Source organism: Macrobrachium rosenbergii, chromosome 2, assembly GCF_040412425.1.
Source record: "Macrobrachium rosenbergii isolate ZJJX-2024 chromosome 2, ASM4041242v1, whole genome shotgun sequence".
Taxonomy (NCBI): domain Eukaryota; kingdom Metazoa; phylum Arthropoda; class Malacostraca; order Decapoda; family Palaemonidae; genus Macrobrachium; species Macrobrachium rosenbergii.
In genome coordinates this window covers 57049837-57065467 of record NC_089742.1, presented here as the reverse complement: position 1 = coordinate 57065467, position 15631 = coordinate 57049837, and the positions used below count along the sequence as shown (strand labels likewise).

At 37.9% G+C, this 15631-nt stretch overlaps 1 long non-coding RNA gene across 6 annotated transcripts in view; it reads left to right on the top strand.

Annotated features, from left to right (window-relative positions):
* Positions 1-15631, top strand: part of LOC136847427 (uncharacterized) — a 475998-nt gene that overhangs the window by 432369 nt on the left and 27998 nt on the right. Inside the window, exon 1 of one of the 6 annotated variants that reach the window (XR_010855746.1) lies at positions 8086-10198. The exons of the other annotated variants lie outside the window; for them this stretch is intronic. This is a non-coding gene — a long non-coding RNA (uncharacterized lncRNA). Of the gene's footprint in view, positions 1-8085; positions 10199-15631 lie in introns of those variants that run through there. 6 annotated transcript variants of the gene reach the window in all.

The following is a 15631-nucleotide window of genomic DNA, read 5'->3' as shown; positions in this document are numbered from 1 at the left end:
TATATATATATATATATATATATATATATACATTCTGTACTAGGGTTTACCCTTGATTCATCCTTTAACAGATCAGCTTGGCAGTGGAGTCATCCTGTAATAAAGGAGATTGTCTCACAGCGAGATAGGATTGATCCCACAGGAAAAAATAATTAGAGTCTTGTCATAGCTTGTAGCCAGGATGAAGGAAGAATGGGGTTGGCCACCAGATCCCATGAGGACGTGCTGAGAGGGAAGGTTAACACCCTTTGGAGCCATCACCTTTAATAAAAAAAAAGTGTTCGACTGTATATGTATATATATATATATATATATATATATATATATATATATATATATATATATGTATATGTATATGTATATATATATGTGTGTGTGTGTGTGTGTTGAGCTTGATCATTTGACCATACAAAGAATAACAGGACCTCGTTTAAGCAGATTTTATTAGAAAAAAAAAGTTAAAGCATTCAAACTTTCAAGGACTATCTGTCCCCATCGTCCTTGAAAGTTTGTATCTTTTTTTAATATCTCCATTAGATACCATATTGTTTAAATGAGGTCCTGTTATTCTATATATATACATTATATACGAGGGTAAGTCAAAAAGTTCCAGGAAAAATTGTTGAATGATGTATTTACACAGGAATGAAACAACCCAAATACTTGGTAAACAATTATCTGTGATGTAGTGATCATATAGACTTGTTACCTCAGTCATCCTCTTGCTACCGTGGTGTTAACATCTGCTTCAGAAAAGTAACTTCTTGAACCCATGGAAAATAAAAATTTTGAGATGAGAGCTAACATCAAGTTCCTGGCCAAGCTTGATTGGAAACCAGGAAAAATTATTGAAGCTTTGCAACAAGTTTATGGAGATTCTTCTCCATCTAAATCAGTTGTTTATGATTGGATAAAGCGATTTAAGGATGGTCGGGAGGACCTCAAAGACAACCCAAGAGAGGGAAGACCATCGACTGCAAAAAATGAAAGAATTGTGGCTTTGGTGCAGAATCTAGTGGATGAAGATCGTCAGATTACTATCGATATGATAGCTAATGAAACTGGGATCTCCCATGGTTCCGCATTTTCAATTTTAAATGAAAATCTTGGTTTGAGTAAACTTTCAGCACGTTGGGTCCCAAAAGCGTTGCGCGAAGACCAACTGCATCAAAGAGCTGAACTTTCTCTTGCAGTTTTAACGAAGATTGAATCAAATGAATCAGAGTTTTTGACCGGATTGTTACTGGAGATGAAACTTGGATCCATCAATATGACCCAGAAAGTAAAATTCAATCAAAGCAATGGTTACCAAGAGGTTCAGCTGCACCAGTGAAGTTCAAAGTGGCGAGATCTGCCCAGAAGGTTATGGCAACAGTGTTTTGGGACTCAAAGGAGTGATTTTGATTGATTTCCTTGAAGGACAAAAACAATCACCGGGAACTACTACAAAGGTGTTTTGCAAAAACTGAAGACTGCATTGGCTAAAAACGTCGAGGAAAGTTGCACCGCAGAATTTTTGTTCCATCATGATAACGCTCCAGCACATTCATCAAGGGTTGCAAGAGAAGTCCTACGGAAATTTAGGTGGGAAACTCTTCCACATCCTCCTTATAGTCCTGATCTTGCTCCTTCAGATTTTTTCCTGTTCCCAAAACTCAAGGAACACTTAAGAGGAGTCCGGTTTGAATCTTTGGATGCTGCTAAACATGCAGTTTCAACATGGTTTAATAGAAAGGCCCCAAATTTCTACAAAGAAGGGTTGCAGAGGTGGAAACAGCGCCTTGAAAAGTGTATAGAGTTAGATGGTAGATATGTAGAAAAATGATGTTTGAATTTCCTTAAATAAAGAGTATATTGAATTTTTCCTGGAACTTTTGACTTACCCTCATATATATATATATATATATATATATATATATATATATATATATATATATATATATATATATATATATATATATATAAAGTGAAAGCTTTTCAAGTTGTTTGTTCACAAAAAGCTGTTAGCTATTCTTCAGTTCGTAAGGATTTTGAACATTCTAATATACAGGAAAACATTTCAGCAATCACACAACGTTTTATATATTTTAATGTACGATATTTCTCGTACTATTCGGCTGTTGTGTAATCTTTTGTATGGGGTAACTTTCCTTTTAGAGAGATATTAAAAACTGAGTAAGATAGCGGTGACGAGACCCGGTATAATAAGCATCATTTTTCTTCTGACGGTTTATTTTATGTAATACAAGCACGCTTTATTGTGAATGATTTATTAGCATCAAAGAATCAAAAGGCTTTTTCACAGTTCCCAAAACCCTTATGGTATTTATCTTGAGGAAAAGGAAATACCTCAAGATCTGGGAATGTTTCTCTTCAATTCGTGCAAGGAAAGAGTCCAAGGAGTGATGTTGGCCCTCTTTATTCTTTCATCTTATTCATTTGTAAGAAACCAAGTGATGTAAGTTTTCATGTCTATGTCTGCGCTTCTTCCGGATATATGGAATGCTCACCTTATTAGGTTTAATAGGTAATGACTATACCATCATCAAGTCATGCATTTTATCTTTGATTAATATCATATATTTTTTTATACGAGTGCATTACTAATAACCCTGTCTGTGTATTCATTCTTTTTATGTATTCTTTTCCTTATATCTGTTTACATTTTTCCTCTGAAATGGCATCAGTATCTGTTTATTGATTTTCTGTCTGTGTCTTTCCCTCTTAGCTCCCCTTCTCCATTATCTGCTCCCCAAGTAATCCATCTATTTCGAGGGCTTAACAGCCAGTCCGTCGGTTTATCATCATCATCTTTATTAGCTTTATCCTCCGCTCGACTTTCATCTCTGTCGGTTTGGGGATTTGTTTCATTTTCCCGCGTTCCTTTTCATGTAAGTTTTCCATGTGCTTATATATTGTTTCCCATTGGTCGAAGATATCTAATGTTGAGGCCGGCGTGATGGATTGGGCCCACCAAGATCCAAATATATGGATCCAGGGTCTGACGACAGCAGTCCTTGTTGCTTGTCGGAATTATGGACGAGCTTTTGGGAGGGTGTTTTTGCTCTCTCTCTCTCTCTCTCTCTCTCTCTCTCTCTCTCTCTCTCTCTCTCTCTCTCTCTCTCCAGACAGTCATTTGTCTTTTTCCCGGGAAACAATAGCCCCTCTTCTCCTTTTCCAGAGAGTGAGTGTTCTTACAAGGCCTGCTGCAGATTTTCTTTTTGTCGCGCACAGTATCTCGTGCAAAGGCGAAGGTTCTCTAAAAGATGAACAAAAAGCAAATTCAACATTTTTCTATCCATTTTTGCGCACTTCTATCAGTGAAGATCTGCAATGAATACCCTGAAAGGCTCGCAGAGCTTCACACACGTGTAACGCAACCGTATTTTTCTCGTTTTTCATCCCTTACATTTTAAACTTGCTTTGTTTAAAGTTTTAAAGGTTGCTCATGAGCGGCAGGGGCAATAACAGGTCATCGTGCCCAAGGTCCGAAGAAAAGCCGTGCCCTCGCACAATGTCATATCCAGATCAGCGCCTAAGCTCCCCCTTTACCCAAGCTAGTACCAAGGGGGAACCAAGCAGTGGCCTCTGATGAATCGGCAGGTTGACCTGTCAGCCTCCTCAAACCTCCATTCCTTGGTCAAAGGGACCGTAAGGTTTTGTTGTCAGTTAAGTTTATCAACTATGAGTGGGAATTGAAGTTGGAACCAATGGAGTGCGAGTCGCCTTAGAACCCACTTGAGCTACCAAAAATGGTAGTGCTCATGGAACATTATTGCACAGACCGCGTAATTTTAGGTATTTTTACCATATGGAGCCACTTAGACGATTTATTTCCGAAAATATGAAGTACATTCCTAATTGATTATAGCAAAAAGCCCACAAGTGGTTTACTGCTTTCCTGGAGAGATGAGAAAGAAATTGGTTTTTTTTTTTTTTTTGTCTGACCAGATGTTCCGCACAAAAAAATCTCTCCCTCCATAGACTTGGATAAGAAAATGAAGCCACTGGCGCTAATTTTTTTTCCTCTGCGTCAGCCTGCTCTTCGTTTTCATCCCATATACAATTTATATTCTGCAAATATTGTCAAGTTCTTGTCTCTGAAACTGAATCTTTTTGTACCAATGGAATTTTATTTTAGATATTGATGTAGAATGATAAGAGTGCATAGTTTTAAAAATCTAATAAACTAATCAATATTCTTTCAGATAAAGGCAATTCAAGTTCTTCATAAACAGTTCCTGAATAATTAGTGTGTCAATAGTCCAACCGTCAAAAACCTGCGTCACGGACATTATGGTTAATTTTTGGCAGTCTGGTTAAGTAACAACTGTCAGATTTATTTATAAGACCCCGTGTATAAACTGTAGAACTTAGATGTCACAGACTTCGTACGCGATCTCATTCACAGTTTTCATAAACAACTAGCAAAGAAGTTCTTCTTAATGATGCTTTTAGTGAACTCAGACCAATCTTGTCTGGTGTTCCTCAGGGTAGCGTTCTGTGCCCTTTGTTGTTTATATTCTTGAATAGCAACATGATTGTCGGTCCAAAATATTGCACAGTACGTTATGCAGAAAGAGCTACTCTTGTAGCAATTATTTGCTCCCCCAAATGAGAAAGAAAATCGATGCCAATCAGAACAGAGATCTGTAGGAACGGATTAGTCAGTGGTGTAGTCAGTGGGGTATGAGGCTGAAAGTTGTGGATAACAAAGATTTGCGTAGCAGATCTCCACCATCCTTAGAAACATATATTGCCCCCTCTACTTTTTTTTCACTTTCTGTGATATCCATACTTTTGCCAAAATGCAACCCGATTTTCTCATCTTATGAATGCTTAGGGATTTTAAGATTCACGTGATGCACTCTTCACTATCTCCATTTGGTATTATCATATAACAGACATCAGTCATTCTTTGATCATTCATAGCCCCTTATCGTATCCCACAAATTTAATCCTGCATCTGGTGGTCTTTCCCAGATTTCTTGCGTTACTACATTTTTAACCAACCATTGAGACAACACACACACGTCATTGTCTAAGACCATCGACTGTTACTCTCCAGTCCTCATTTTTAGTGAAATTCACCAGTTAACTTTAAAAATCTAGTCGCTCTTAAAAACATATGTTCTAATGCATATATCTGCAGTGCCCTCTACGTCACTTCTCCGCCAGCACTACCAAATTTCTCTCATTCATACGGTCGCTTTCACTCGTCCTCATAATTTTCACACACTTTTTTTCATATTTTATCATAAAACGTAAAATCCTATAAACACTACATAGAATCAGTCATACAATTATAACTTTCCACAAACTTAATGGTATCCAGATTAGGTGTTGAATTCAGGGTAACTGGTCTGTTTTAATACTGATGCATCTTTCTTTTCCAGTTGAAGTACATAACAGCTGTGTATTCATCATCGTCATTCCGCTTAAATGCGGAAGAGTGGAATTGCTGTAGGCTAAAGTCATACCCTTCCTGGCTCAGTATTACCAGGCCATTTTTCAGTTTTACTGCCTCTGTTGCTATCTAGAGCTGTAGCTGTGGTAAACGTTTCTTGTTGACCTTGGCGTCCGTTAGTAAACTTTTCCACGCCGATGGAAATTTTCTCCTTTCCTCCAAGGTCTGTTTGTGCTCGTTATCGCTTTTATCCTCTTCATTTTCATATGCCGTCTCCTGTTTGTTCATTTTTATTACTTACCTCCTAGTCTCCTTCTTCACCTTTCCCAACAACCATCTTGTCCTCGGTTTTTCCCCTCATTTAATTTTTTTTTTTTTGGCATGTGTTTTATTTTCTAATAACCTTCCTTGCCACCGTCTTGTATTTGCCTCTTCTTTTCTTGACTTGTGTTCTCTTGCTTCATTCTTCATCTTGTCTATCTGTCCCCCCCTCTCTCTTTCTTTCTTCTCTTCTCTCAGCCACACTTCATATTGTACTTCTATTTCCCTCCTTCCTTCCGCATACCTCTCAAATTCTTTTTTGCCTTCTTGGTTGTCGTGTTTTCTTCCTTCGTTCTGTCTGTTATCCTCTTCTCTTATATATCTGCTTTACCTTCTTCCTTCGGCTAGGCAATTTTTTTTTTATCTCCCGAACCTCGTAAATAGTTAAATTTATTTCTCCGTTCATTTAAATTCGTGCACGTCGGTCACCCTTCCTGTTTTTTTTTTTTTTTTTTTTTTTTTTTTTTTTTCATCCCTTCGTTGTGTCGCATTTGGCTTAGTTCTTTTTAAACTTGCCTGTGTTCTCTTTATTCCTCTTTTTCGAATTTTCATTTGTATTCTTCTTAGCTACCCATCTTTTAGCCTTTTCCAGCCTGGGTCCCATACAAATAGTTTGCAGAATTCCTGTATTCCTTACAAACTTGAGTAATAATCGTAAACGATTGTTGTAATGAATTGATTCCGTGACGTTAAGAAACAAAAAAATAAAAAAAAAGAAGAAGGGGAAAAACGGTCAGATATTGATTAATGATGAGTAAAACAAGGCACCATCATCGCAGCAACGCCTGTCTAGTCATGCTTGTCATTTTTATTCCTCCGTTTATTTTTTATATTATTTCGACGTGTCTGTTCATCATTCTTCCCTTACATTGTCGTGTCTTTTTCATCGTTCCCTCTCTCGTACATCCCTCTTCCCTTTACGGTTTTCTGGCTTTGCATTATTCCTTTTCCTTTTCATACACAAATAAAAAAAAAAACACTCACGCTGTGCTGTCATCTGTCTTCGCTCAAATATTTCATTTATGTTTTTATCAGCAAGTTTATTCTTTTCTGCTCAGTAATTCTGTTTTTATATTTTTATCCATCCATCACGTTTCATTTTTCTGGCCGCCGTACAGGTATCTCGTGTCGCCTATTCCTTAATTGCTTTTCCTGTTACCTGCGGTTTTATTTATATTCATAATGGATTTATATTTTACCCAGAACACTTCATTCTCGTATATGTAATAAAACAGGTAGCCACCAGCGTATCCAGCATTTCAGTTCTCGTTTATATGAAAAGTAATTGCATGCCATTTTGAAACCGTACAATAAGCAAACACACGTGCACATACTTGCATTTTAAACTAAACAGTAAGTAATTGTTTGTCGCGATGATACTAAGAAAGACCCACACATGCAAAAGCGCCCCCCCCTCATTCCTAAACGCTTGAAAGCAGGGACGAATATCTCTTGAGTATACATCATTATCGTACTTCACAGATATACAGAAATTTTCTCTCTCTCTCTCTCTCTCTCTCTCTCTCTCTCTCTCTCTCTCTCTCTCTCTCTCTCTCTCAAAACGCACCCTTCACGAGTGACGTGCATGCGTGCCCTCTCCCTTTCTATCTCGGCTTTTAGCCGCTATTATCAACAACATAAACTACTCCTCCAATCAGATGGCTTAGAGGACGTTTATGCCCTGATATATTATGACATCCCAGCCATGTTTGTGGGATTGGGATTCAGAGGGCAGATTCTTCCTGTGTCTTTCCGTGAGAGAGAGAGAGAGAGAGAGAGAGGCCAAGTAGACGTTTGGAGGCAGTGCTCATATTTCATAAAGAACGACGCAGACTTCACCAAAGGTGTTTGTATGTTGTTCTTCATCAGGGTAAACAGCTTTGGTGCAAACAAAGGGACACCTTTAGAGAATCTGTGGGTAATAAAATGGTCTCCTTTAATTTGAAAGTTGTTTTTAGTTTGACACCCGAGTAAGCACGAGAAGGAAATGGAGTTTATTTTTATTTTCTTGTTTTTCATTTCCCAGTTTCATTCCGAAAGTGAACTGAATAGAATCAAGTGAGAAGTTTTAAACTCCAAGTGGTTCAGTTTTTCAAGTACATAGTCGCCTTTGAAGTCGATTGATATAATTTCCTTGTACAGTATATCCACAATTTTTATGACAACGTTTGTGCTTTTGAATATTGCTAAAAGATTAAAGGGTCGATAATAAATCTAAGTCTCTTTGCTGATAAAAGTTTAGACTCAAGTTTATTTGCAAGATCAGATGCTAACGTTAGTTTTGCAGTAATATCTGAACATTGAAAAGAAAATGCTATTCCATATTTTCCGGTTTTGATAATATTTGTTCACCTTTTCCTTGGTACCATTTTATGCAAAGTCTTTAATATTTCTAAAAGATATGTAAACTAGGATTTCATGGTGTGTGTTGGCAGGTAATGAGGATTTCAAAAAATCCCCTTGACAGTTTGGCGTGTTTATTTTTTACTTTTTTTTCGTTAGTGTTACTCAAATTTGCTACTCTGTGTTGCTACCCTGTACCATTTAATTCACTCTAATATCATGCTACCACAAATTACAGTTAATGTGACAGTGTTAGAGTGTTTTGTACCTTAGAGAAATGCGGTATATTTGCACCCCCTTTATAACAATTTCCCTTGTCCCCATGTTTTGCAAGACTTTAATTGGTAGCATTTTGTCATTAATCAGTTCACTTACTATAATTCGTAGTTTTCATACCTTCGATTTTAATTTTCGTTAATGTGTTGACGAACATCAACATTGGCGGCATGTACTCTGGCATTGTGGTTATAAATGACTAATACAAATGTCTGATAAGTCATACCACTACAATTCTTACTTTTCTTGCTTTTTATTTAGAAACTGTCCTTAAATCTTGAACAAGACGAACTACCAGACTCCCTCGATGTGATTCGACCGACCGACTTTTGGCAGTTCTCCAAGATTCTTCATAAGTCAGTAACATACCAGTCTGTTGACAGAGTAAACAGCATGAAGAATATGAGGAATTTAGTACTCAAGCGTGAAAAAAATATTCTATTTAATTTAGAAATATCCCTTATTTAAATTTGATAATTGAAAATTAAAGAGGAAAAAGTGAGTTTTCTCAGAATCTAAAGAAACTGGTTCTTAGGCCTGAAGCTCGTTGAGTATGTTTTCAGTATAGAGAACAGCAAACCTTGATGATTTTAATATGGCTTAAATCTATCCACTTCAATTACTTATTTTGTCAGTGTCAGCAACATGCAACTTCAGTTCAAGTAGGGCAGCCGTTTGATGCATCTCTTCTTGGTATATACAAAGGTGGTCCAAACTCTTACATTTAGTAAATTTTAGCAAAACGTCGAAATTACGAAAATGAGAAAGCCTACACATTTCGTTTTGCCTTGAGAGACTGGTTTTGTGGTCAGTGAAATCCTTTACAGTTGACGTGATTAAGAAGAACTTTTTTAACAGTATTTAATTGTTTTTACTTTAGGTTATAATTAACTTTACTATGAACCACAAAGACCTTTGCAAATGTATTGTTGAATATAGAACGCAAATAGCTACTACTGTGGTAAAGCAAGCATTCGGAATTTTAAGAAAATAGTGTTCCTCGGGCTTTTAATGTTTTACATTGTTTTTTTTTTAGCATGCTGAGTGGTTGTTGCACTTTGGGATATTGTTGTGAGCATGTTTACACTATGAAATTTCCGTAACAATATTTTTTTTAGGAGCAATGGAGCTGTACTCTTCAATTTTCATTCCATCTCGCTAATGGCTGGAATGTGAATATTATTGTTATATTATTACGACTGAATTTGCAGCCCTACTTGGAAAAGCGGAAGGCTACCAGCCCAAGAGCCTCAATAGGGAAAGCAGCCCCGCAGCACAATATGGAAAAGTAATGAATCAACTTCAAGCACGTGGTTCTGTGCCTTATGTAAAATTAAGTTCTAAATGAAATCAACAGATATCAGTGGCATTTAGAGGAGCTCAGCAACCGAGCAAAGTGTACTCGGTCCTTTTAAGATGTTTGATATCTCTTATGTGCATTAAGGCAAGGAGCAGCCGCAGGGGATAGCGTTATCTAAGCGTGTTTGTAGGCAAGATACTTTGAGCTCATCTGCTTGAAGTGTTTTTTCTCGTTGTGTAATGCAGCTTGAAGAGCTGTGTTGGCACGGGAAAGTTTAGAGAGCCATTTCTGTACCTATGTATCGAAGAAATGTCATACACACCTAGTCGATGTTATAACTTAGATTATCACTGTCAGCAAATGAAGGCTGGTAGTGCCTTTAGTGAGAGGAATTGCAACTTATTTCATATTACGCAGGCGTTGTGGAGATTCAAAGCTTGGCTCTGAGAGACGGCGAACATGCCACTTCCACTGGTGTATTGAGTTCAACGAGCAATTCGGCGGTTGTTGATCACGCGGCCTCACATCACGGATTCTTCTTCTGATAGAGGGTGAGATTTTTCTTTTCCTTCGCTCTCACGCTAGCTGTCAGATGGGAAGCGAAGCCTTCAATCGTGTCGCGAGAGCAAAGTGGATGACATATCAGGATTCAAATTAATGTTTATTTGACGGCGTGGTGGGTCCATTAAATTCTTGGCTCCCGGGATCATTTTATTATCTGAAGTCCACATGGAATGCTTTATGGTACGACTCCTGACTCGAGTCGTGGTCGTAAACCATAAACTTCCGAGCTGTTATGACTGGCATGGGACCCCCTTGTCGGTGCGTGATTGATGAGTCGAAACCTCAAAGGATAACCAGTAGGAAATAACCTATAGGTTTCGATAATGTCGCTTACATCCGTCTTTTTTTTTTTTTTTTTTTTTTTTTTTTTTTTTTTTTTTTGAAGGGGGGTTGGGGGCGTCTGTAATCTCTTATGAAAGGAATAAAATCAAATATGATTGACTGATGGTTGTATCTTGTTGCCGTCTTGCCATCAGCGCCAAGTTTGGCAATCTGCCATAGAATAAATGACTGTTGCTCATTGACAAAGAATTGCAAATCTCTCTCTCTCTCTCTCTCTCTCTCTCTCTCTCTCTCTCTCTCTCTCTCTCTCTCTCTCTCTCTCTCTCTCTCTCTCCGATTACCAGATAGTTCAGGTTTTTTTCTCATTCTATAACTCCCCTTCTTTAAGAGGCTGGCTAGACACCACTCATCATGTTTTCCTTTTAGACCTTTATTAAAACACTCCATAATAGAAAATTAGATTTTTAAAAAGTAATGTTTGAGGTTTTGAAACACATCCCACAGTTTCACATTTTACAACATTCTTGTGTTTTATAAACAAGTTTGCTTTTAAAATGCGATCCAGACCTCACCAAGGTCATCACAGAAGTGCTTTGAAAGTTTCCAGTAACTTTCCTGAAAAGTAACAAGGCACTCTTCCTGCCCTGTTGAGTTAAGTGGTGGTCTTCTATCACATCATGGCCTCCTGGTATCGTCCTGATTAAAGTCGGAGTTTTCAGTATTTCATTTTTGGAGTCACTTTCTTTCAAATATTTTCTCTTTCCAGGAACCGAAGACCAAAGCCGTTGCGAAACCAGTTCTCATAAACCAATCAGTCTCAGGAAGTTGAGTTTCAGCTTTCATCTTCTGACTGCGACCATCGCTACAAATGCTTCTTGTCTTGGCTTTGTTGCTTAACGTTTCTGAGCGATTTGTTACTCTCACGTTCATTTTTCCACCTCGAAAATTATTGATTTTCCCTCCAGATCCTCTCGTTCTGCTTCCCCTGACGGCAGTGATTTAGCCTTCCTCCCTCCCATCTTTCATGTGGAGGTTTTCCGAGCCTCAGCTAAAGATAAAACCACCGCGAATCTATCTTACAGAACATGATGGCTTTGCAAATGAAATATCTCTCGAGCAAATTCCCCACTATTTGCGTTTACTCTTCAGACTATCTTAAGGTTGCAGAGCATCATAATTTGTCTTTTGCTTGAACCTTTTCAGGTATTAGTTTGTACGTTGATGAATAGTCAGGTGTAAAAAGGTCAAGAAGTTCGTCTTTGCAACTAAACGCTTTAACACGGCGTCATGTGCTTGCTGAAGAAAAAACTAGAGAGTGGTTTTGCGTGATCATCGTCCTCAGAACTGGAATGTTTGATCAGGAGCCAAAGTATTTTCCCTTCTCGTAACTCGTCACGAGTGAAATCGAAAACTGTTTTTGTCTTTTAGTATTTTGGTGCTTGATTGATTGAGCTGAAATACATACTGACTGCACAAGGGAAATGTATTGTGTTTTCCTGCCGTTGAAAAGTTGTTCTCTCTCTCTCTCTCTCTCTCTCTCTCTCTCTCTCTCTCTCTCTCTCTCTCTCTCTCTCTCTCTCTCATCTTCTTGCATTCCTATAAACAAATATCTTTTTTTGTTCAACAGTGAATGGTTTATCTCGGGGATTTGCATCTTTTTTTTTTATGAAATAAATGGAATTCCTTTAGGCAGAGATTTCATGATCTACGTTTTTGTAACGTCAAAAGCATTGTATGATCTACGTTTTTGTTATGTTAAAAGCATTTTATGTAATATGCTTTCATAGACAAGTCGAACGATAAAAAACGCTGGAGACAGATCTCTAGTTTCGTAGTTGAACAAGCTTTGTGCGATGGATAAGTGGCATAAGTCTCTATAATTTCAAAAGGTTTTTGTCAGTCTCAGGAGGGATCCCATATATAATATCGGTAGGTTCGAGGGAGGTAGAAAACCGGAGAGAGAGAGAGAGAGAGAGAGAGAGAGAGAGAGAGAGAGAGAGAGAGAGGGGGCGCTTATAATGGGAAAGAGGGATTTCCGTAGGGTTGAATCGTTATCATATGACGGAGTAGGCTTAAGGCTGGCTGGAAATATGATTTACGAAAAGGAGGAATTGGGTTTGCAATGGAACGGGGTTTAGAAACAAAACGTGTTTGCATTATTTTACATAAATGAGCTCACACACACACTCACACTCACGCGCGCACTCTCACTCATACGCCCATATAAGAATATGCCATTCTAGGTATTAAGTTTCTTCACTTCCTCGTGTGTTTGTCACTTTGTATGTTGATATTTTTTTTTTTTGTTAATTCCTTGGCCTACATAGGCAAGTTATTATATTCGCTTAGCTATATCACGACTAAATTTAGTGATGATTTTAGTTCCACTTGTATGTTGAAGATATGATTAAGTATCAAAGATGAGTAGTGACTTCGAGATCTGAATGTCAGCAAGGTATGTAGGGCGCACTCGAACCTTGTAGAATTAATTAACATAACATGAGTTGCAATCCCGTTACGCATATTCTTTTATATCTGAAAATGTTAGACGTATGCTGACATTCTAAACTGGTGCATAGAAAACGGTAATTGTGGCTAGGAAGTTGAGTGAATAAATGTTTGCTTTTAATTAATATGTTTTAAGGAACGTTTTCTATTTTAATTAAGATTTCCGTCGAAAGCACATTCGGTATGTCGACATGCGAGGCGAAGGCACATAGGAAATAGCGATTATTTAGAATAGAAAATGGCGTAAACAAGCTTGCCTTTCATTAAATCCTCCCCGTCGAATGTTTGTTTGTAAACCGCTCTTCTTTCAAGACGTCAAACACACATGGGCAAAAAAATCTTTTAATGGACCCTCCACGTCATTTAAAAGCTCGGTAGCACGCGCAAAAAAAGCCACACACATTCCTCACCTATTCTCCTACACCAGTGCATGCGTGTAGGTGCCTTATAATATTTACCCTAATATCTTTCGTGTGCAAATGCCAAGGTCCACTGACAGCTTCATAAGGATCGTCCTCTTTTTGTTTTTTCCTCTCTCTCTCTCTCTCTCTCTCTCTCTCTCTCTCTCTCTCTCTCTCTCTCTCTTGGCAGATCCGATGGGTATTGCGGCACCTGCCTTTAACCTATCACCAGCGTCACACGATATGGCCTGGTGCCTCGCTTAAATGGCTGTCGTGCTTGGAGTTGAATGCTTGAAATAACCTGCAAATGCATTGATAGATTCGCGTAATGGACGCATCATCTGCCTGACGACACCTAATAATTCATCAGTAAATGGACGTCCTGATAACGCTTCAGCCTGTCCTACAGAGATTTTACCTACAGATGACACCGTCGACAGAATTAAGTTTTTGGGGGAGTAAATTTTAAATTTCTCATTAATAGCCATTTTTTCAAGGGAATGTTTACTAGAGCACTGAAGAAATTGATAACATTTGTCACAGTAGTAATGTTTGTGTACGTATTCTCTTTGGATAGGACAAATTTCAGTTGATGTCAGATCTTACGCTGTTTTGCAATAGAATGTGCCTTTAGATCAAGTACTCGTTGATACTCGAAAGGATCTGTTACACTGGCAAGTCAGTGGACTTGCTTCGTAAAAGAGTCTCCCTTATGGCTAATATTTATTCGTCCCCACGTGTGTAGAGTCAAGAGGTCCAGTGGCGGACCTTATAAGATTTAATTTGCGGCAGAGTTGCTCTTTTATTACTTTGTGTGTGTCACTATCGTGCCCTAGATCAGATCTGTTGTTTGTCTAAGGATTCACTGGGCATCAGCTGAACGACGTTTTAAGTTGTTTGTTGCATTCCTACTTCGTGAGGTGAGCCTCTCAGACACTAAACGCTAAAATGAAAATAAACTCGGGGATATATGACTTAGAGGAGAGAAAGAGAGAGAGAGAGAGCGAGAGGTTGGCAGGCTGCATCATCTACGGATAATGAGAGATTATAGATGTATACACATAGTTTTAACTGTAATTTTCTTTAATTGAGCTTGGAGTAGCCGACAAGGGATTTATATAAAATGAGCTTTTGGTATCACAAAATTTGCTCTTCTGAAAATGTAGAAGTATTTATTAAACTCGCTGATGGCTCATATGAATCAAACCAAAGCATTTTGTTTGAGATCTGTTCCACAACATTTTCTTAAGCAACAGACTGAAGGAGGAAGAGGCTGTATTTCTTGTGTCATTTACATAAAAGTAGTTATTCTTAATTCGCTCATTAAAGGTAGAATTGATCGCATTCTTGTTACTTTGCTACTGTTTGCCTTACTGGTGAAGCAAATCAAAGATTTGTTCATGGACGTAGTGATGTTTAATGAGAACATGAAGAAAGCAGGCAATTCCCAAATTCGGAAATCTAGATGTTACAACTCAAATTGACGCAAGTTAGCTACGGGCAAATTTAAGAGTTTGATATTGTTTGTGTTACGCATGGCTATGGATTATATGAAGAACTATATCAGTTGAAAATATTTCGAGTATCAGTGAAATCGTCATTTTACCACATATGCCTTCATCCTTGATTGCACGACAATATTCTATCGATTAGATATGCCATATAATGCAACTAAAACTTCCTTGTCGTAAACAGTAACGGTAATCGTTAACGACTTCAATCTAAGCGACAAAGGACTGTTATCAGTATCTCGGTTACTGTTCTAGGACTGCACAATCGCTCCTGGTTTTAACATACAATAGAAGTTGAAACTTCCTCAGCTGATCGTGTTTTTCGACATGATCGCCGTCTGGTCAGTTCAGCCTAGGGTTGCCATACGTCCGGATTTTCCCGGATATGTCCTGCATTTAGGTGTCAAAATCCTCGTCCGGGGTAAATTTTAAAATTTCTACAAATGTCCGGAATTTCAGCTTTTATACAAATAAAAAAATGAATAAATAAATAAAATAAAAAAACAATGACGACGACAACAACAACAATCTGTCAAGCGTTACCAACTCGGCTGCTATAGCTATATTCACTGTTAGCTAACGTTGCTAAAATCTGATTTTTTTTCTCTTGTAAGTGTACACTTTATTCATATCAGCAGTGTTGTGGCAAAATAAAAGAAGAGTAAATGGTTATTGCACGGTTTTCGGTATTTCTTATGTTAAGGGAAGTTTTTTTTTA